This window comes from Metopolophium dirhodum, chromosome 1, assembly GCF_019925205.1.
Source record: "Metopolophium dirhodum isolate CAU chromosome 1, ASM1992520v1, whole genome shotgun sequence".
Classification (NCBI taxonomy): Eukaryota; Metazoa; Arthropoda; class Insecta; order Hemiptera; family Aphididae; genus Metopolophium; species Metopolophium dirhodum.
The window spans coordinates 107,317,879-107,342,824 of NC_083560.1; the positions used below are offsets into that span (position 1 = coordinate 107,317,879).

General features: G+C 26.6%; 1 pseudogene; it reads right to left on the reverse strand.

The window, feature by feature from the left end:
* Positions 1 to 8,673: 8,673 nt before the first annotated feature.
* The window catches only part of LOC132934740 (G-protein coupled receptor Mth2-like), a 39,566-nt pseudogene continuing 23,293 nt past the window's right edge, over positions 8,674 to 24,946 (reverse strand).

Consider the following 24,946-nt stretch of genomic DNA (forward strand, 5'->3'; position numbering starts at 1 on the left):
TAATAATTTTCAATTTCAATTTCCAATTTAGTTTTTATTATAAAATTTAATTTTGCGGATTATCCGCGGAATTCGTTTATCCGTGGATGTCCTGCCACCCTATTCCACGGATAATCGGGAGTAAACTGTATATTGTTTTTTAGTCTATTATAAAGTATCTTAACCTAACCTAAGTACTTCATACATATTCGTAGATTTCAGTATTAATATATAGGTATTATATTGGTGACCAGACGTACTTATTTTAGAGGACAACAAAAAGTTGAATTGTACTATAATTTGATTTGGTGCAAATGGAGATAACGAAACATACGGTATATCGGGAAGGATCATGATTCATGACCAATGATATCGTATATATGGTAAGACAGCTTGTAAAATACACAATAGGTAATATTGATGTATATATAATATAATATATAAACTGTTATACCTATAATCTATATAAATATATCAAATAGTTTCATTTCGATTCAAAAATCAAGGAAACAATATTTATGTTTGGTGCTGTGGGGTAAGTCAATACCTTGCGAAGGTCTGATGATTTGCAACAATTAACTTGTTTGTTTTGTAATATAATATTATATTTTTTAAAGTTTTAGTGTTAATATTATATTGTAATAATATTATATTAGGTACCTAAACTCTGAAATAAGTAATTACAATTAATACCTGTCAATATATAGAGGTTCTTAACAGTGGCGGCTTGAACTTTTTTTTTCTTGACTCACATTTAATATTTTTACACCAACCACCCTAAAAAATTTTTCACTGCTCTCCAAAAGGTGAATTCATAGTTTTTTAGTGGATAAGTTATGCCAGTTATAGGTATTTAATTGGTATACACAGTAAATATTATATAACCCTGTATCACCCCTGAACCAATTAATAATTGTACTTATATTACATATCAATATATGCATTACATTTAGAAAATATTATATAATAATACATTATATTCTAAATGTTAAGTATTAAATGTAATGTTTTCAACAATAATCTAAACTAAAAATTTAATTTAATGATATTTATTTTAAAAAAATTCATGTGATACCAGTTTGTACTTTGTATGCACTAACCTGTAGTTATTGAAAATTTCAAGATAATTTCTTATTTCTTACTTATTTTAACGGTTTAAAGTCAATAAATTGTGAAAATTGAGTGAATATAATAAAATTAAATAACGTGGATACATTATTAATATAACCATGAATCATGATCCTCATGAGAAAAAAAGTTGACCTGCTCCAACTTAGTAAATTTGAATATTAGATTCTGAGCGAAGCGATGAATGTATTGATTTTACAATGATGTGTGTTTTTTTTTTTTATTTTTTATTTTTTTTTTATTTTTGTGTCTGTCATCACCTTTTAGGACAGTAAAAGTGCTTGGATTTTCTTCAATAGTAACTTTTCTGATAGGAAAGTGAATCTAGTTGGTACTTTGGGGGGTCAAAAGAAAAAATTTCCCAGTAGTTTTCACAAGCGACGTGAAAAACAAAAGAAAAATTAAGGAAAAACGGAAATTTTTACGCAAAATCCGTTTTCGAGAAAATCGATTTTGGTTTTTGGTGTAACTCTAAAACAAATGACCGTAGGGACATGAAATTTTGACTGAATGTTTATATTAGCATTTTCTATACACCATAACATTTACAAAATATTTTGACTCTTTTTGAGCTGTTTACGGCCATTGTCAGTTTTCAATTTTTTTAGTTTTTTTTTCTATAAATATCAATAAAATTTTATCTGTTGAGTAAAAAAGCTTGAAAATTTAATAGAAGGCTCCTAGGTTATTGTTTCAAAGGCAGATGAAAAAAATTAAAAATCCTTAGTCACAGTTTTTATTTATAAGCATTTAAAGTTCAAATTTTGACAAAATACTAGAAATACACGAAAATTAGCAAATTATTTTGAGTTGAGAATTCATAAAAATTTTTCTTTTTAAATCTAAGATTTGAAAATGTAATATAAGATTACTAATAAGCTTGTCTACCTTTATCAAAAAAAAAATGTCTACAAGAAACTTAAATTAAATTTTTATGAGCGTCTGAAATTTATATTTTTACAACATTTGATATTCACTCGATTTCTCATGTAACAATTTTCTTATTTTATTGTAATTGAAAAACAAATAACCGTAGATACTTGAAAATTTCACTGAATGTTTATATTAACATTTTCTATACACCATACAATTTTGAAAATATTTTGACTCTTTTTGAGCTGTTTACGAACATTGCCAGTTTTCAATTTTTTTAGTTTTTTTTTCAATAAATATCAATAAAATTTTATTTGTTGGGTAAAAAAAAGTGATAATGTAATATAATACTCTATAGCTCCTGATATATCGTTCTAATAGCAGTTGAAAAATATTAAAAATACATATGCACAATTTTTTTTTATAAGCATTTATTGACAATATTTATCAAATTTATAATTTATGAAGTATTTTGTAGTTAAAAATGTATAAAATGTTTAACTTTTATGGTTAAGGATTGAAAATTTAAAACAAGGCTCCACGTAAATAGGTTATATATAAATTACTTTATTCACAATAATATCATCAAATATACTTGGTAAAATCATAGGCTGACTGACCGTTTTCGCTCAGAATCGTTTTTCTTATACAACGATATTATATCATTGAATTCAAATTTAACACCATCCATTACAGTGACCCACTTGTAACCTACTGTACAGCAGAGCGACACCCACTTATCCACCTTTTTTTTATTGAAATAATTACATTAAATTGGAATTCTTTTAAGATAAAAGTAAATAACTTATATTGTGATATTACTATTTATTCATTTTATTTGAACATAAGGTGTGATTTTAGTAAATCTGAAGAACAATCAAATCTATTTATAGCTTCTTCAATATTAATATCTATATCCTTTTCACAACTTAAAAGAATGAGACTTTCAAGTCGTTCTTCACCCATTGTTGAGCGTAGTCTCGTCTTTCACTTTTATTTTTGTTAATAAAGTATAAAATTCGTCAGTATGACAGACAAATCTCGTAGTGTTCATTCGTTCTCTAACTAATTGCTACAAATCTTTCCAAAACTCTACATCTACTATTATCACTAACGTTAATAGTTATCTTTCATCGATAATTTCTTCGAATTAATAAATATAATATTTATATTCCATTCTTTACACATGCGGGTACCGGGCTTAACCTAATGTTGGCTGTTACTGTACGACTTACGCTGATACACATGTAGTCCATATAGAGCTGAACATGATATTTCTAATTGAATTACCAACTTTTAAAAATTCTTCAAACTAACTTTCCCAACCACAGGACACCCACCCACCCACCCATTAATATCTGGTTCTTAATGTTATTTTTTTTTATACAGTACCTACTTAATTGATAAAAATAAAATAGCATAAGTCAAATATAAAGGGTTAAAATCGGTATCAACCGAAACCGAAACCGAAATATGATATTATTGAAAACGGAAACCAGAACCGGAACCGAAATTTTGGATTTTTGAAAACCGAAACCTAAACTCAAACCGATAAAATCATAAAGATTCCAGTCCCTGATTTAATGCTCAAATTAGTTTTTAGTTATAAATATGTATACAATTTTGCTTAGTGTTGAACATTTATTTAAAGGAGGTTTTTCATAAGTTATATGTTGTTCATACTGTAACCTAACAATTTAAAAAATATAAAGGAAACCACAGTTTTTTCTTTAGATATTTTAAGTTCAAATTTGGACGAACTTTTTTTGGCCAAAACTATAGTTAAAAATAATTATAATTATAATTCAATCTATAATGACTTACTAATGTCCAATAGTGAAATAAATTACATAAATAGCAATAATATCATCATAAAATGCTCTAAATATTATTTTTAGATTTTTTCTATAAAAGTCTTTCAAATTTAATTTCGTTTGGTAAAAAAGCTTTAAAATGTAATACAAGGTTCGTCATATGTATAATAGATGTTTAAACATTTAAAAAAATACATGACGTGCAATTTTTTAATGCTAAATTTGAACAATATTTGTCAAAATCATGAAATTTTGCGAATTATTTTGTTGTTAAATTTTTATAAAATATTCTATTTTTATTACTTAGTATCGACAATTTAAAACAATATTTCTCATAAGTTTTTCAAAGTGTAACCAAAATATCTAATAATTATATAAACACAGTATTTTTTAATAGATATTTGTAATCAAATATTGACAAAATTAGATATTTAAACAAAGAATAACGATTTTTGTAATTTAAAAATAATACCAAATAAGACAAAATTCATTTTTCGTGTACAATGATTGTATGTCATTGAATTCAAATTTAACACATATTATGTATTACAGTGACCCGATGTACAGCAGAGCGGTTATTATAAATAGTACAACATGTTTAAAATCGATATTTGTACTATGTTGTAATGTTAACACATCTCTATGGTGTAATAATATGCAGAACATTTTTTTGTCCCTGATGTAGTAGAATAAAAAAATACGAAAAGATAAAGTAAAAAGTGAATAGTAATAATTATAGAAAAATGAAGTGTATTGGAATATGGTGAAATAGGACGTAAAATCTTAGATCAAATAATATACTATAGATAGCCAACGGGTATAGGTGATATGGTACACGCAAATTAATAGCACAACGTCTCAATAGATGGCGTACTCAGATGTAATATCGAAAAATAGAGAAAAATAAACAGGGAAGATTTTCTGTGCGGGAGGACAATGGGACATGACCTGCGTTATTATGCGTTATGCCGGTTTATACTGAATAAATTAATAATAAAATAATAATTAATACGAATAACAATCGTCAACACTCACAAACAACTCTATTGGCTATAAACAAAAATCTATTTTAATCCCTATTCCAAAAATAGGTAGGTACATAATAATATAATGTAAATATAAATATATGATACAACACAATCACGACAATATAATATGACATTATTAAGTTATATAATATGGGCAAAAAGATTTTCCTAAAATTTTCTTTCATAAGAATCTTATCCTGGCAATTATGAACACAAAAAAAAAAACGGGTAAGTGGATGTCATTCTGCTGTACAGTAGGTTACAAGTGGGTCACTGTAATAGATGGTGTTAAGTTTGAATTAAATGATATTATATCATTGCATAAGAAAAACAATTCTAAGCGAAGACGGTCAGTCAGCCTATGATATTACTAAGTATACTTGATGATATTATATTGTGAATAAAATTATTTATATATATAACCTATTTACGTGGAAACTTCTTTTAAATTTTCAATCTTAGATATAAAAGTTGAACATTTTATAAATTTTTATCAAAATTTGAACTTAAAATGCGTATTAAAAAAAAATTGTGCCTATGCATTTTAATATATTTCAACTGCTATTGTAACAGTTTATCAGGAGCCTTGTATTACTATTAAATTTTCACGCATTATAACCCAACAAATAAAATTTTATTGACAATTATAGAAAAAAAAATTAAAAAAATTAAAAAAATTGAAAACTGAGAATGTCCGTAAACAGGTCAAAAAGGATCAAAATATTTTCAAAATTTTATGGAGTATAGATAATAAAAACATTCGTTGAAATTTTTATGTATCTACAGTTATTCCTTTTTGAATTAGAACAAAATAACAAAATCGCTACATAAGAAATCGAGTGAATATTATCCAATCTAAAAATATGAACTTCAAAAAATCATAAAAATTTAATTTGATTTGCTTGTAGACATTTTTTTTTTTTGAACAGTATCTTTTCTGATAGGAAAGTGAATCTAGTTGGTACTTTGGGGGGTCAAAAGTCAAAATTTCACAGTAGTTTTCAAAAGCACCGTGAAAAACAAAAGAAAATTAAGAAAAAACCGGAATTTTTACAAAAAATCTGTTTTCGAGAAAACTTTAAAACAAATGACCGTAGGTTCGTGAAATTTTATCTGAATGTTTACAATAGCATTTTCTATACACCATAAATTTTCAAAATATTTTGGCTTATTTTGAGCGGTTTACGGACATTTTCAGTTTCCAACTTTTTTATTTTTTTATTCTATAAATATCAATAAAATTTTATTTGTTGGGTAAAAATCTTGAAAATTTAATAGAAGGCTCCTTATATATTGTTTCAAAGACAGATGAAAAATATTAGAAATATATAGTTATTGTAACTTGTGAATGTTTTAATATTATAACTTAATAATGTAATATTTTTGTGTAATCCCTTATTTTGATATGCATTGATTAATACGTAATGTTAAAGTATTGATGTGTTTATATTTTAAAGAGGTGGTCAAACAGGGAAATTGAAAATTTTTTTTGTTTATTAATGGTGGGATTTGGTTGCAGGTTATATATACGAAATATTTCACAAACCTAGGTGCAATTACGCCGATTTGTGCGTAAAAATAAAATGAAATAAATTAAAATAAAATAATATACTAATATATAAATATTAAATACTCCTATAAAAATTCGGTTTAATTAAGTATGTTTTCAATACTATTTTAGGTATACTGTATAAACATTTTTTTCAACTACAAAGATATACTTATAATATAGTAATATAGGTTTTATTTTATCACTCACCTTGTTGTATCCGCAATCTACCGCAGGTTAGGTTACCTGATAATATACTGTTTACATATCCATAAGAGAGTCTCACGGGCAACGCCACGCGGGATGGCTAAAAATTAAATATAATATGATTGTGCTTCCATATGCACAGTGAATTATACCCAAAAGGAGTTAATTAATAATTAATCGACATTTTTTCTCGGGCAATGCCGGATTATTAAGCTAGTTATAGTGTAATATAATAAGAGTTACAACGGTTTGGTCTGGCGCTGCTGATAATTGATTGGGTTTTGGGTTATTTTTACTAAACGTCTGATCAGAGAGGTGTTGAATATTATATTTTATGTGTTGCATGTGTCGCTGTGTGTGTGTAAAATGTACACGTAATGTAGTAATATTATAAACAAATATTTCAAAGTAATAGTGCTATAATATTAATATGCCTCTTTGATGCTAATGCCTAATGTCCTATCGAAACCATTCATCCGATAAAGTTACGTTTTTTTTTTTTTTGAAACAATATAGTATAATATAGCAGAGTATTTTTTAAGCATAGTTTTATAGACCCAACTCATATGACAACGAAATATTGAGGGATAATACAGGAATAAACTGGTGGTGCCATCTGTCCAGTAAAATACAATAAGAAAAATACTACATTCACTTTTTAAAACGTTTTCACTGTCGATGTGGGGTACCACTGCTAGATACTGTATTAATTTGGGTAATCTATGGAAATCTATAAAAAAAAATGTACGACGATTTGAACGTACACTAAAACCGTGATATACGGAAATATTACCGCATGTTGTGTTTCTTTAATTTCGGGTTTTACAGCTAGAGTATACCTCAGAGAAGGATTTAAAATTTTTTTAATCACTATATGTAGCTAAAGGGTAGCTCTTCAGCACGAAAAAACAATATTCTTTTTGTTTATTTAAATGGTTGCCATCGGTTACATATTATAATGGTTACCGCCACTATTATAATAATTAAGAGAAATATAGTTTGTACCTACATATATTTTACAAATCTTTGGCACGGACAACGTCGATCAGGATAGTTAATATAATTTAATATACACTATACATAATACATGGTACAGGTACACATTATATATATATATATATATATATTAAATAGATTTATTCATAATAAATGTTTTACATTTTTATAATAATATTATAGTATAAACTATAAGTTATGAATCACAAATTAATCAAAAACAAACGGCGGGTATTTTTACGCAAAACAAGTTTTCGACAAAATCAATTTAGTTTTTTAGGTGTAACTCGAAAACTTATAATCGTACCTTACAATTTCACATAATGTTTGTATGGTAATTTTTCATATATGATCAACTTTTTAAAATGGTTTGACTCTCTTTGAGCTATTTATAGGCATAAGAAAATTTCGTTTTTTATTAATTTTTATAATTATCTATTGCGATAAATAACTTTTTGCTTTTCACTCGATCAAAAATTTGAAAATTTAATACAAGGTTGCTCATAAGTTATTTTAGTGGAAATTAAAAAAAAAGTTAGGGTAAATCTACAATAATTTTTTATGATTGTCTGAAGTTGGAATTTTGATAACATTTGTCAAATTCATGGAAATTTCCAAATTCTTTTAGTTAGAAATTCATGCAATTTTCATATTTATTTCCAAGATAGAACAATTTAATACAAGATTGACAGTGAAGATTCCTCATAAAATTTTATACCTTTCTCAAAAAAAATTATGGTAAGTCACATTTATTTTTTATGAGCGTTTGAAGTTCAAATGTTGTAAACATTGGATATTAACCCGTAAATATTAACAAATTCTCATCGAACGATTTTCTTCTTTTGTTGTAATTCAAAAGTATACTAATTCAAAAGGTAATGCTTAATATATCATAAAATATTATTTCATTTTTTAATAACCACAAAAAACAAATACGTAATATTTAAAGGAAAAAAATAATGATTTTTTTTATGCCCTAAAAACCTTAAAGCCTCGAGTCTTAATATATAACATAATAATATTTACATAATATTATATATTCATATTGCAATTTAGAAATCATTATAACTTTTATGAGCACTGCCCCCCAGTGCCACTTTTATGACGACCCGGTGACAGTGTTAATTTGTGTCGATTCATTCTGATCCATTGAACCTCTAAACTTATTCCATAAGTCCAAAATAACTTTGCGCTTGGCCACAAATACGATAAATATTAATACTCCATGTAGTCTGTTAATTGGACGAAAAAAGTCAAATATGATCCAATGAATTCGGAATACAATCTGTAAAATCGTAAATAAATATGGGATTCCCATAACTAGAAATAGTTTGATGCTCATTACAAATCTGTAAAAAATTAAAAAATTAAAAGTTTTTAAATGTTTTTTTGAAGATTTATACTAATTTATACTAACTACTTTATACTAACTTTAAATTTATCAAACTTTTAGATTAATTAGTAATAACACATCATATTTTCTATATACCTAATATTTTGTACTATAGTTCAAGTTGAAAATATAGATTTTTCTTTATCTTGATATTTTAAGACGCTTATATATTTTGACTTACCTCACAGAGATTAATGTTTATCACATAGCAAATTAATTTAAGTGCCCCTACATTAAATTTTAAATGACACAGTAGGGCGCATACTGTTGGGCATATACAAATTATAAAGCTTACTAGATTATAACAAAGCTGTGCATTAACGAGTTAAAAATTAAAATTAAGTTAAAACGTTAAGTTAATTAACTCGTTACTATTTTTTTCTCAAATTAACTTTTAACTTAATAAGTTACTTCAAGTTAATTTTATTTCAAAAGTATCAATATTAAGTTAGTTTTCACCTAAAGAATAATACAAATGTTTGAATGGGTTTTTACTTTGATGTATCATTTTAAATTTCCCCAGTAATTTTCTCGTGCGTATAGTAAAACTATCTAATAAACCATACCTCTTATGTTTCTGGAATTTTTTATTTTTACAAATTAGCAAATTTTAACTTTACGCTAAGTTAAGTTACTTTTTTTCAAAGTTAACTTTTAATTTAACGAGTTAACGGAAAAAATACGATTAACTTTTAACTTAACTCATCTTTATTATTATAAAATTACTTAACCAAATGAGTTAAAAAAAAATCGTTAACTTGCCCAGCCTTGGTTTATTATATATAGGTATTAGGTACCTACTACAATAAAATATATAGGTACCTAATTGAGAAATTAAGAAATTTATTAATAAATTATTTATATTATTTATTAAATAAATAATACTCGAAGTACGCCACGATTTTAACTATATTTATTGTGAAGGCGTTTTAATAATGAATATGTAGATTGTAGGTACCTACCAAAAGAAGTTAACAGACTACCTATATTAGGTATGTGCCCTACGTGAATGAATATTACTCTACTGTATTCTTACTTATCTTTGTAATCTAAAAACATTTCTATTTTTAAATTATTGGTTTGTTGGAATTTACTGAGTTCAGATTTAATTCTTGAAAAATGAATAGCAGTTAGCAAGAACAAAATTAAATTGACATTCAGCATAACACAGGAGGGTAGCAAGTAGAAAATTAAAATTCCATAGCCATTGTATTCTGGAAAAATATTAAATATAAATTAATAATTATAGATTTATAACCATGCAATATACAAATTTAATATAGAAAACCAGTGACGCCAATGTCCATTCAAAGTTATATCGCAAAATGTTATACTTATACAAACACCTTACACATAATATACTGTCGATCATTAGTTTTTTCCCCTTTATGAATCCAACAAAACTTTTTTTACAACAATATGTTTTGCCAGAATGGCAAACAATTAACAGTGTATGAATATATAGAAGGTATATAAAATAAATTGCCGCAGTTTGTATAATGTATCTTATCGATTTTGTTGCAGATTGTATAATGTAAATTTTTTTTTGCCGCAATTGACATATCAACTTTTAGAAAAAAGTTAATTTTGCCGCAGTTTACCATCTCCCCATTATACAAGTAAAGAATGTAAACGTTACTAGTTGCAAATAGAATATAAATAAAAGTGAGAGAGTGTGTGAGCCCCCCATTACACTCTGGGGAAGTAAAACTTCTTTCATAAGTAATTGGGCCCGTGAAATTGTATACGATTTTCAATTTCTTTCTTGGGGTGTAACGAAAAATGAAACGACCTGTTTGTTTATTTATTTATATATGTCCGTAGCAACCATTATGAACAAAAATGTCTATCGTAAATTATATATTTTTTTATTGTATTGATTTTTCTCACTCTCTCCCTAATTCACTTATAATTTCATGGCCCAATTACTTATGAAAGAAGTTTTACTTTCCCATAGTGTAATGGTGGGTTCACACACTCTCTCACTTTTATACATTAGATACCTATACATGTCTAATTGATATGCTGTCGTACCAATTATAGTTGACTATCACATTCTATTAAAAAAAATTCATCGGTTCACTCCCATCTGACCAAGTCCAAGACCAGTCTCTTGTTTTTTCCACCCACACCTCAAGAAAGATGTTTTACTTCAAAATGTCGTGTATTAATATTCAACTTATAATCATACTAAGAATTTATTATTCAAGTAAAACATTTAAAACAAGCCATTATTACTAAATTGTACATCGAGCTAAAATTTACAATATTGAAATCTGAGAAAATAAAAATGTCTAAATTTATTTATTTTAAAATAATTGTGTTAACTTACCGAAAAACCAGCAACTACGGTAACCAATATCGGGTGCCAATTTCACTACCGTTTTGTGTTGTGAATGTTGAATGAAATAAACAGTACACACCCAAATACTTGAAAATCCCCAACAGTAAATATGGTACATAATGGTACGTACTGATATTGATCTACGTCTCCTTATTGAATTGTTGTACCTAAATTAAAAATGTGTTGAAAATATTATATGCAGTTATATACTTGTCTGAACTATTATATTTTGTACTTTTAGATTTAGAAGCAGCACCTTATACTATGATACGGTATTACTGGACACTGGTATAATACATTAGGTAATACTATATAACCCAGATATTGAAATCGAAATAAAACATTTTGATTTTCATTTCAATTTTGGTTATTGATATATTATTTTTTTTCTGATTTCAATTAAAAATTATATTATAATGATTTTATACTTTAATGAGTTTTATTATTTTTATTTTTTATTTTTATTTTGTTGCAGAATATTGATTAAATATTTTTTGTTTTTACTTAGGTAAAATCTAATAATATAATATAAAAACATAATTTTTTTTTTCTATTTAAAATGTCTCTTTTACATTTATACGATTTTAATTTTGATTTCTATCCACGAGCCATATATGCAAGATTGCCGTGTGCGCGTTTCATATATTATGCTTGGATGTTAAACAATCATAATAAAACAAAATTTCCTACTGATGAACAATTTTATTATAGACCTGTTGTCTATTGTTGAATTTTAATTTTGAATTAAATTAATTTTTACAATTTAAATCAATTTTTTCATACAAATTATCAAATGATTATTATTTTGATTTAACTTATTAATTTAAATTTCAATATAAATATATCAGTATATAAAAATTTAAATGTTTATATGACTATTGATTTCATAGAGATATTTTATCGATATCTTTAATCGAATAATAAACTATCTATATAGCAATATGTAAAATAATAAATATGGTATACGCATAAGGCATTAAGCATAATTATTTATCTATAATATTTAATAACATGTATTAATATACTCCATACTAGTTAGGACAGTTAGGTACTATGTAGTGTGTAGAAATTTCTCACATGATTTATTATAATAATTGCTATTTATATACCTTTTTGAATATATGAACATGGGTGGTCCATGACAAGTCCAGGGAGGAGTGAAAATACTTTAAATATATATATATATATATATATACATATCTTCTTTTTTTTTACTGTTGATTATAGGACAATGATCAGTAAATATAAAATTATAAACAGTGTTCGGACTTATCTAATTAAATTTATCTAGGTAATTATTTATTCATATTTTATCTTATTTAGATAAATAGTTACAAGGTATCTAAACGTTCATCTTACATAATTTTTTTAATAATCTAAATAAATTCATCTAGATACATTTTTTATTGATAAAATTCGCGAAATTGTACAAACATATTTTAAATATTTATACAGATTCTCAAACCAAGTTTATGGTTTATAAATAATGTAGTTATTTTTATTTATATCATTATTATTATTATGTTTCTAGTGCCCAACTAAAATATACATAAATTTAAAACCCATTTTAAAAAAAATTGTATCTTTTTTTTATTTAGATCGTTCCAATTTAGTATATGTACTGCCGAAGCAAGTAGAAAATAAAAAAGTATTTATCTTTATCTAGATAAAAAAAATACTCATCTAATCCAATCACTGGTTATAAACTTTGTAACGGTCGAAAATCAACAAAAATTAAAATGTTCGGTATTGTTCGATAGCGGTCTCCGTCCCGCGGGTATCTCTGCCCACACCCAAGAAAAACGCCGATATTCATATTATAATCGGCGTTCACACACACACTATCACTAGGCAGCCTAGTACCCGTGGTTGAGATTGACCAGCCGGCGCTACGTTATTATCTATTACTTATCCACATGTAACACAAATACTGGCCAATCAAAATAATGTTACCAATTATGTAATATAAAGTTTTTTTTTTTTTGCGTGTGATGACGCTCTCGTACATACGTCGTTTCTTTTTATTTTGCCTCTCTGCCGGACAACAACATGGCCGCGAGTAAGAACACCGCCTCACCGAAGACGTCCTGGTGACGATGTTTAGCACCGCACGCAGAATTGGTAACGACTTTATTATTATTAAACATGTACAATTACACCTTGGCTGGTATTCGTTATTTTGTAGGTATGATTTTTATTATGTACGCCGGTAATCACATAGTTGCCGCACCAGTACCCTGCTATGAGGCAATTTATGTATTATTATTATGCCGTTTGTTTTTTTTAAGGTGACCCTCTTTTACGGAAAAGTTTTTACGCCGTGTGGGCTTTTCTTGGTCACAAATTAATTATTATTCGTCTATATTATTAAAATAAATGTTCATTTCATTCTCCCATCAAATAGGTGTTATTATTACTTTTTACATTTCCCTTATTATTTTTACAATCCCACATGCTCCGATTTCCAGATCTCGGCTGTGGGTTGGCGACCTTACAACTAAGTTTTCGTCAACGTACGCTCCATGCCGAATCTGGGTAAGCCACCGTGTGAGACGTTATAACTTATATACACTTTTATTATATAATTCAAATCTATAGGTATTAGGTATGTTATGAAATAATTTTTATTTAGGTATAGTTTTTCAATGATTGACGTTTTGATGACTATTTAGACTTAAGTACTTCAAATGTACTCATTTTTACATGCCAGGGAGTGGGGCCCTCCACCTCAACCATATAACCGATACCGGTTATGACAGTAAAAATAGCAGTCCAAGGTATAATAAATATTAAATTTATTTTATGAAAAGGTTGACACTATAACAATAGTATTATGTAACGCACAAATATGCAGTAAGTGGTAGATTTGTGGTGATTTGTAAGTCTTATCCCGTATAGTTCTAATAGAAGATGTTATAGTTATAACTTATAAGTTGAATTATAATTACCTGCCTAGTTATTTGTAGCTTAGAAGTTCATAACACCACATAAATATTATACACATTATTGTTTTACACATTTTATTACCATAATACTATGTAAGAATATAATTTACATACCTTATCGTCCAGTAAATATCGAAACATATTACGTTTAACCAACAAAATGATGTCAAATATGTAAATAAAATAAAATAACCTAAAATTACACTTTAAATTAATTCAAAATACATAAACAAATAAAATATAAATTAATAGTATATGTATACAATGTGGAATCAAAAACATGAATGCCGATAAGACAAATAATAACGGAAATATTTATATTTATTGTTGTTAAGTTTTTAGATGCATGGACAGTTAGTTGCGTCCCCTCCCCACATTGCCATTTTCACTACAAACCTTCACCAATATTTTGTATTTTAGTTTTTTTTCTGTGGATGTCAATAAAATTGTATATGTTGGCTAAAAAAGCTTGAAAATGTAATACAAGGCTCCTAATATATTGTTACAATGGCGTTTAAAAAATATTAAAAATCCTTAGTCACAGTTTTTTTTAGAAGCATTTAAAGTTCAAATCTTGACACAATACTGAAAAAAAATGAAAGTAAGCAAATAATTTTGAATCACAAAATATTTCTTTTTAAATCTAAGATATGAACGTTTTATACAATATTCCTCATAAGCTTATCTACCTTTATCAAAAAAAAAACATGTAAGACATACCAAATGGAATGCACAACAGGCTGCTTATGTCGTCAAGTGTCATTGCGCCGATTGTATCGCAGACGTACGACAAGAGCTGGGTGGCCACATAGCACATGAGGTAGGAGCCGTGGAAATTCCGGAGTTAAGGCAGTGTGGTGTACACGAGTAGCGTGAGCGCCAGGCACACGACAGACGGTATGAAACTAGCCGCTCTGACTAAGCGAACCCAGCTGTTACGTTTGTGCTCGGGGATTTTGCGGATGGCTGGAGATTCGGTGTCATCAAGGCATATGAACGCCAGTGGGCTGTCGGCTATCGGTGGCCCGGCATCTTCATAATACTCCAAACAGTATTTCGTGTCCGGCACGAGCTTGTCTTTGTCGGTACGGTAAAGGCTGCCATTCGTGGTCAACTTGAACCCGTCGTGCAACAATTTCACATGGGAACACAGGAGATCGACGTGATGGTACGGCAGCACCGTCCTGTTCGACTGGCCTACAGGACGACCGTCCGCGTCTGTTTCATAGGCCGACAACGTGAAAGGCTTCTCGCTCTGCTTCCAATCCGGACCACTGTATAATATAATATTATACTCGTTAGTGTAATTAGAGGGATACTGCTTTGGTGCAGAAAAGCGTTTACTGTTAATGGTATTTATAATGGCAATGTCAATGCTAATTTTTTCTCAGCAGAACCAACTCTGTTTTGCAATATTAGTGGGTTTTTTTGAAATATTTCAATTTTTCTACGATATAATTATTATTTTTAAAATGTAGTACCTATTTTGTATATCGTGGGTCTAGAATGAAAAGGTTCTAAATCGTTTTTATGAAATTGTCCAGGAGAGCAATTTTAAGGTTTGAGTTCAAATGTTTTACTCCTTGAACAAAATTTTTTGAAAATTAAAGTTCTAAAGCATGCAGAAACTTGTATAGTTAAATTAACAACATTATAATAATAATTTGGTGTATTGGTTGATAAACAAATTAATAAAATAGAAATTATAAAATGTTTAGCATGAAAAGGTTCTACAAAATTAGAATATTTAGAACCTTTTCATCCTAAAATAAAAAAAAAATATATTTAATTAGAACTTTTTCGTTCTTATTTATTATTTTTATTATTGTTAGCTGAAACCTTTTCAGAATAATGCTTTCTCATTGCTACCAATCTTCTATCTCAAAACAATGTAATAATTATGAAACATCGAAATCTGTATCTCGATCGTATAATTCTGTTAAATATGAATAAATGTAATAATAATAATAATTATTATTAGGTTTATTATTGGTAGTGAATAATTTAATTAGAACCTTTTCATACTAACGTGTTGTTAATAATTTGGTTCCATTAACTAAGCGTTTTCAATTTGATTAAATTGTTTTATAATTTATTTTTGGTGATTTAGAACCTTTTACTTTTAAAAAAATTGTCAATAATGATCGTATAATCATAAATATTATCTTAAAAGATGCACCTTTGCACTCTAAAACCATTTTAGTTAAAAAGTGACTTTTGAAAAAATGTGATTTAGAACCTTTTCATTCTAGTCCCACGATACCTATAATATAGTTTATCGTCTTTATTTGGTAAGTCTATAATGTACCTAGATAGTTCATGAAATAACACCATTTCATACTTTAATAGTAAAATATAGGTATACCTTAGTTGTTACTATGTACATGAAGTTGGCCCCCCCACTTTGTCCGAATGACTTCAAAATACCACCACATAATTGCAAATTAATTGCAAATAATTGCAAATCGAGTTTCATTAATTGCAAATCACCCAGTTTCGAGTAAACTCAAATTCAAAATTGGGGGGGCCAACTTTATGTAACCCCCCCCACTTTGTCCGATTCATTTCAAAATACCGCCAAATAATTGCAAATTAATTGCAACTAATTGCAAATCGAGTTTGGCTAATTGCAAATCATTTTTTATATTTTTTACGAATTTTTCAATTTTTTAGCCAGCCCCCCCACATTGCCCGATTCATTTCAAAATGCCGTCAAATAATTGCAAATTAATTGCAACTCATTGCAAATCGAGTTTGGCTAATTGCAAATCATTTTTTATATTTTTACGAATTTTTCAATTTTTCAGCCAGGCCATTTGTTATCTTAGAAGACATACTTCCTTACCTAGATACATTTTATTTAAATCATATTAATATTTTTTTTTACTAAAATTGCTCTATCAGAACACTATCCAATTAGTACATAATTTTACTAAATCACTGTATGCACCTATTAACTATTCGTTACTTTATGTTCAAGTAGGTAAAGAAATATATTTGTTATTTAAGTATAATACAAATTAGTTTTTTCTACCTACCATATTATCTAGATAAAAGTTAGGTAATCTAATCTAATCTAGATAAATGTCAAATTTATAGAAAAAAACAACTTAATATGGTAATATTCAAAATTAACAGCCACTAATTGAATGGAAAAGAATAACCTATGTGGTTACATACAGTGTTGAGAATAAATAATGAAAACCTATTTCTAGATACGATACAGATAATTGTATATACATTTATCTAGCTACAGATAAAGATAAATAAATTTGACATTTATCTAGATTAGATTAGATACTTCGAATAACGCTTGAAAAACGCAAACAGAAACCAGATGAACAAAGTGTGTCTTACATTAATGAAGTAGAGTCATTGTGTAGGTGAATTGACAAAGATATGTCACAAGGAGAAATGGTACGAAGTATAATGAAAGGCTTAAAACCCACAATATTGAGATGTATAGGAATATTAGGAAATAAAACACTTGATGAACTTAAAAAAAACGTTCGCAAATATGAACTTATAGAGTTTATGACAGCAGATAGTATAGATAAAAACCCATATGAAATTGAAACAGAGATAATTGAAAATAAAATCCAGCAAATAAATACAAACTACAAATTAAAAACCAACAAAAATAGTAAATTACGAGAGGAAATAGAAAATTTAAAAGAAACTATAGGTCAGTTAAAACTATCTCAGATAAACAATGATAATAATTATCAAAACAATTCTACTAAATACGACCCAATTTTGAGATATAACGAAAATAACAGTAATTATATCAATAATAATAATAATTCAGCACACACAAAACAATGCTCAATATGCTCGAAGAATAACCACACTGAATATGAATATTACTTTAAAAATAAAACTAATATAATATGTCAATTATGCAATAAATTTGGACATTCCGCGATCACTTGTCGTTCAAGTTCAACTAACAACAAGCCAAAAAAATTAAATACAAGGTTAAATTCTTCTAATAATTGCTCATCTTTAAATACAGAAATACAGAAACAAAATATAAATAAAATTAACTGTACACCCGATGCTATTTATATTGAAGCTCAATTTAATAATATTACCTTACCAATAACAATTGACACGGGGGCAAACATATGTTGTATTAGACAAGAACTACTACCCAGTAATTATACAATAACGCCGAGTACACTACAGCTATGAGGACCAGATAATGAACTACTATGCGTGGTAGGTATAACCAAAATTAAAATCAAAATTGACAATAACTATTTCAATATTGACGCTCACGTAGTAAAAAAATTAAGCAGCGCAATCTTACTTGGAAATGACTTTTTGATCAAAAATAATGCTCTGATCGATTTCAAAGACAGTAACATTATTTTAAATAATAATATAAATATCCAATTAAAAATCAACAATAATATAAACGCGCTCAATAGTATAGATAATACCAACAATATTATAGAATTAACAGGTAGCATATTTAATTGCCCAGATAACTTCGCTATAGCACACTGTATATCTGCAGATCTCAAAATGAATAAGGGGATAACAAATTTACTATCCAAAGTATACGGTGATACTAAACCACAACTTGCATTACAAGAAATAAATGTGGGGGACACAATACCTATAATCAATAACTATAAAACTATATTTCACTTAATAACAAAAAATTTACACTATCACAAGCCCAAATATAAGGATCTAAAATCTTCAATTCACTAAAACTTGAAGCTACAAAACTAAATATTTCAAAAATTGCAATACCCTGCACCTTAGCTTCACGAATAGACAAATTAAATTGGTCTATAATAAGACAATTAATATACTCCGAATTTCAAAATACTAACATTAAAATACATATATACTATAAAGATTAAAGATGAACAAAAAATAACACACAATTGGAAATCAAAAGAACACATTAACATAATAAATAACATTCATACATTTTTTAATGACAATAATAAAAATAAAACTCATGGTACAACCTAAAAATCAAGCCAATAATATATGTCCTATATTCAAACCAGGAGAAAACGTTCTCGACGATAGGAATCGTGGATTGTATACCGTTAAAACAAAAATGTCCAATAAAATTCCCAACAATATAATCAAATTCACATACAAGAAATACAGACACTCGATTCATTGATACACAATATAAAACTTAAAGATACGATAAACGATGGTAAAAACACAACGATTAAAATAAACAAAATACAAATAACTTCGATCGAAAATCATACAAAAAGAAATAAAGAATTAAGAAAATACCCTAACAAACCAATTGATATACAAACAAAAAAAATAAATAATAAAAGGTCAAACAAACCAACACTCTTAAAAATACAAAAAACATTAATCTTTAATTCACAAATCACACAACACTTGTAAAATAAACCAATTAACAATAAAAATAGGTACTACCCTGACAAGTATCCAAACTATATATTATGAAAACAAAAAAAATATTAATACCAAATCTTATGGGATACTCAATCATACTATCAACCTCCTACAGGACTAATAATAAAAACCCCAAATAAATGTTTTGTTTTACTAACATAACTTTAAAAAAAAAAAAATCACGAATTATTAAGACTACTTATATAACTATTATATAACTATTGTACAAGAGTTATAGAATAATAATAACAAATACAAATAACATACCTTAAGTTACTTACCTAAGCACTAAAACCTAATTTAAGTCAGCATAAGCACAAAAATAAATGTTAAAGCAAGTAAATGTATAAAAAAAATGTAAAAAAAAAATTAACCCAATTTAAGTTAGTATAAGAAATTAAAAAAAAAAAATGTTAAAGCAAGTCAAGTACAAAGAATGTGTAAAATTGTTTCTAACTTATTTAAGTCAGCATAAGCTTGAAAACAAATGTAAAAAAAAAAAACAAAATTTAAAAAAAAAAAAAAAATGTAAAATGATTAACCTAATTTAAGTTAGTATAAGATATAAAAAAAAATGTTAAAGCAAGTCAAGTACAAAGAATGTGTAAAATTTCTTCCAACTTCTTTAAGTCAGCATAAGCTTAAAAACAAATGTAAAAAAAAAATGTAAAATGATTAACCTAATTTAAGTTAGTATAAGATATAAAAAAATGTTAAAGCAAGTCAAGTACAAACAATGTGTAAAATTTCTTTTAACTTATTTAAGTCAGCATAAGCTTGAAAACAAATTTAAAAAACAAACAAAATTAAAAAAAAAAAAAATGTAAAATGATTAACTTAATTTAAGTTAGTATAAGGTATAAGATCAATTTAAAGCAGTGAATACAAAAATAAACCTAATTTTAAGCTAGTACTAATAAGAAAATAAATGTTAAGCATAAGAAATACCAAAAAAAAAATATATATAAAAAAAAATTAACTTTGTTTAACTTTTAAGTTATCATAAAAACAAAACAAAAAAAAAAAAAATGTCTATGAACTAAATACATTGTAAGCAAAGTAAATATGAAAAATGTATAAAATGTATAATTATATTAGTTAAAAGTTAAAACTATGTAGAATATATATAGGATAAAAACCAAAATATGTCAAAATTCATAACATGTCAACATGACAATATATTGTACACAAATATTAAATTTAAAAAAAAAAAAAAAAAACTGTATAGCTATCATTACAACACCAGATAGGGAACTTAAAATATAAAATATATAAGAATAGAAACACATCAATGGAATGCGGGGAGTACGAACTTTCAGCTTCAGTTCTATCTTCCTAATTTTTTGTTTTCCAATGTAATATGTAAACTTTAATATTATTTACATTGCCCTTTTTAGATTGTATAGTAAAAATTTGTTTTCTTTATATATATATATATATAAATGTCCAGTTTAAATTGTATAACTTTTTCAACTTTTAATTTTCAACTTTCAACTTTTTCTAACTTTCTCTCTCCTCTACTTAAATGTTTGTATTGCTCTCACTCTCGCCCACGAGTGGTGTTGTGAGGGCACAACACAAAAAAGTGCAGGGTGGATGTAATGATATGCTCACACACCATTATAATAAACTAAAAAGTTTACAGAATAATAAACAACGGCCAGACTGTCACTTGTAGAAATCGGTCGCATCAAATAAAACCATTGACAACGACAACTAAGATATTGACACGCACTCATAACAATATTACGTAGGATGTGTGTGACTTTATTTTATGCTGACGCCAAAGAATAATCTAGTTCCCAGGCCCACGATAATTTAGTGAAAAAGCCACCCACCACTCTCTGGTCAGCATCCTCGCGTCCGTCCCTTAAATCAGTGCATGAGCACGTCCAGCCACCAAGTAACAACCTCTCAAGTACCAAAGAAACCGATTTCAACGAGCGACAACTGGACTTCTTATGCAAGCGATAATCAGTGCGTTCGTTAATTCAATTTGTGTATTTGAAGTAGTACTTTATTTTATCTAAAACCTAAAACTCTCACAATATCGTCTACGAACAACTGCGAATCAGGTAAGACATATGATATAATATTTTATGTTGATTGCAGTCAATACGTTCTATGTGCTTTTCTCCATAAAATCATATTGTACGGTGTATTTGATATAATTCTCGAATACACGATCTCGAGAGCCCTCCGAACACCTGGAGGAAGGTAATAGCGTAATTATACTATTCTAACGTTTACTATTTTAATATAACTATCGACAGGAGTCGTATTTATAATCATTTATATTTAGATTTTATTTTATCTAATTTTACGTTATTACAATATTTAAATAAAGATAAATATAATTTGGAAATTAATTTAGATACATTAGACCACGATAAAAAAGATGCCGTAGTAATTGATTTGATTTTCTTAATTTTTTTGAGATGATAGTTAATATTAACCTAAATTTTTGGAGTTATCTTGTTTTTTGACCAGAACCATGTATTTATTATTTATTCATAATTTGTTTTAATACAAAAAAAAATATTATTATTCATTCTATGTTTTAAAAATTTGTAAAAAATATTAAAAAAAAATAATAAAAAAAATATAATAAAAAAAAAAATATATATAAATATAATTGTATGTACCACTTCGGAGTTATCTGGTTTTTCAACGAAAAAAAAAACCAGACAACTCCATTTACTTTTTATTTCCTATACGAATGATCGGAATTGTCTCGTTCTTGCACAGATATACTCGTAATTTTTTTCTTGATAATAAACAGCCAAAACCCCATTTTTCGAAAAAAAATGGAGTTATCTCGTTCTTGCACGGGCCCCTTCGTATGTAATATTTTCAAATAACCGAAAACATGCTCCCTACTGCATAATATTTATGTTTGAAAATGTCGTGAAATTTAAAAAAATGAAATATTTCAAATAAGTGAAATATTTCAGTATTTTAATAAATTTTGTTTTATTTTTAAATAAGTTATATATTTACATATAACCGTCATAAATCACCTTCATAATTGTTTGGTACCTAAATGTATACCTAACTTTTGGTATTATACATTTAAAATGGTATTCAACATTTTTAAATATTTTAATGTTTAAATGATAAAAGTAGGTATACAATAGTATACATGTATATCATATACCTACTGAATTCTTACATAAGAATTTAGAAAACTGAACATTGTGTTAAAAAAATAAATAAATTGTGTTTTTATTTGTGTTCAAAAAATTTCAATGTTTCACGTTTTTGTGAAATTGTTTTCATGTATTATTACATAATACCTGTTTACCTATTTAATATTTATATACCAGCCAAATACGTCTAAAAAACATAAGCGAACATGAATATTATTTTATTATTTTATTTTAAATGTTTTAAAAAAAAAACACATTTACTAAAAACAAATGGACGTAGGTAATAAATGGATTTATGTATTATGTATATTATAATCCGGGATGGGTTTACTATTCAAGTTCAAACCAGTCATCCCAGGTGTTATAACTTATAATATTATATAATATGTCTACAGAAATATTAATAATCAAAAAATACGATCTATCCAAATATATTTTAGGTATAGTTTATTTTACTCAAATAATTTATCTTTGTTCTAAATACATAGTATAATATTTATATTAAAAAAATGAATAAATTCTATCCAATAAAATTACAAAATAAATGTTGAATTGTTTAATTGATCTTTTTCTTGAATTTTAATATTTTCTTCAATTCATTTCCAATAAACTACAAAAAGTATTTTCTAAAGAAAATATTAACAACAAGTTTTATGCTACCTGCAATTCCATAATTTAATACGTAGGTATATACATATTTATACCATAACAATTAAATCAAAGGTATCATAGTTATTATATTGATGAACTACCTTTTATATACAATTAGCATGCATAATTTATGAGCTGTTTACTTTTTATTTTTTTTAAACTGTAATTTTTACACACATACATTTTGAACCTTGATTATTATATTGTTACATTAATTATTATTTTGTATCTTTACAAAGTAAAAATAACACTGCGAGTATTACATATGGTGTTAAATCACTATTAAGATCAACCGTAATTTTAAGATTTATGATATAATACAAATGAGAATAAGATTAACCATATCCTTCAAGATTTAGCAAAACCAAATTTACAGTGGATTCAATATTCGTTGCAAATTCAATCTAAACCATATAATGTACCTACAAAAATCATATATAATATATATATTATGTATATTTCAGAAATAAACATTTTATGTATATTCCCTATATGTATACAATAGGTATCTATAACAGTATAATGTATATAATATGGTGTTATATTTATATACGCACATTTCTTTGTAACAGGATGCACTTCAAGATATTAACATGGATCGTTGTAGACACGAATCTACATATTCAAACATTAATAACTTTAATAAGTACCTTTTACCGCATTGCTTATACATACTAATATTTACTTGTATTTATAATCAATGCTTTTATTTAAAAGGCAAAAAAAAAGTCATAATAATTAGTAATTGATTTGCAGATATTGATGATAGCGAGTAGATAAGTGTACAAAACGTGCTACCTAACGTGAATTTATTAAACAGACTCATCGAAAGACATTGAAAACCAGTTAAAACAAAAAATGAATGAATAATAATTATAATTTTCCTTAATACCTGTCTACTCTACAAATGTTAAATATTAAGTGAACATTGTGTTTGAATCGTTGAACACGATGAATAATTATTAACACAGGTACCTTACTAACTGAATAATAATATTTTGAATTATTTCTTTTCCTGAAATTTAAATGGTAGAGACTATATATATTAATAAACAACAATCATACCTACCTACAACAATTTATTTATACAAACCATTTTACAGTTGATTTTTTTAACTGAAAAAAAAAATGTAAATTGTAACATAATAATATGTATTCAAGCTGTTTTTTAAAATATGATTAAACATACCTTTTTTATACGAATACACCTTAATATCTTTACTTAACGCGATGTTCTCAATATCATTTTTGCAAATGTATAAAGATTAAAAAAAAAGGTTTAAGATTTAAAGATTTAAAAAAGTTATTTGATAAATATTCATATTTTTAAGGGAAATTAATTTAAAAGGTAATGATTTTTTTCCAATTATTTTTGAAAATTTTCAGACATAATCTTTCGGACATTTTATTATCTTAAAATATTTACTATCCATATAATTTTCATAATTGTTTCCATACGTTTGACTAGTTTTATTTTTTATTTT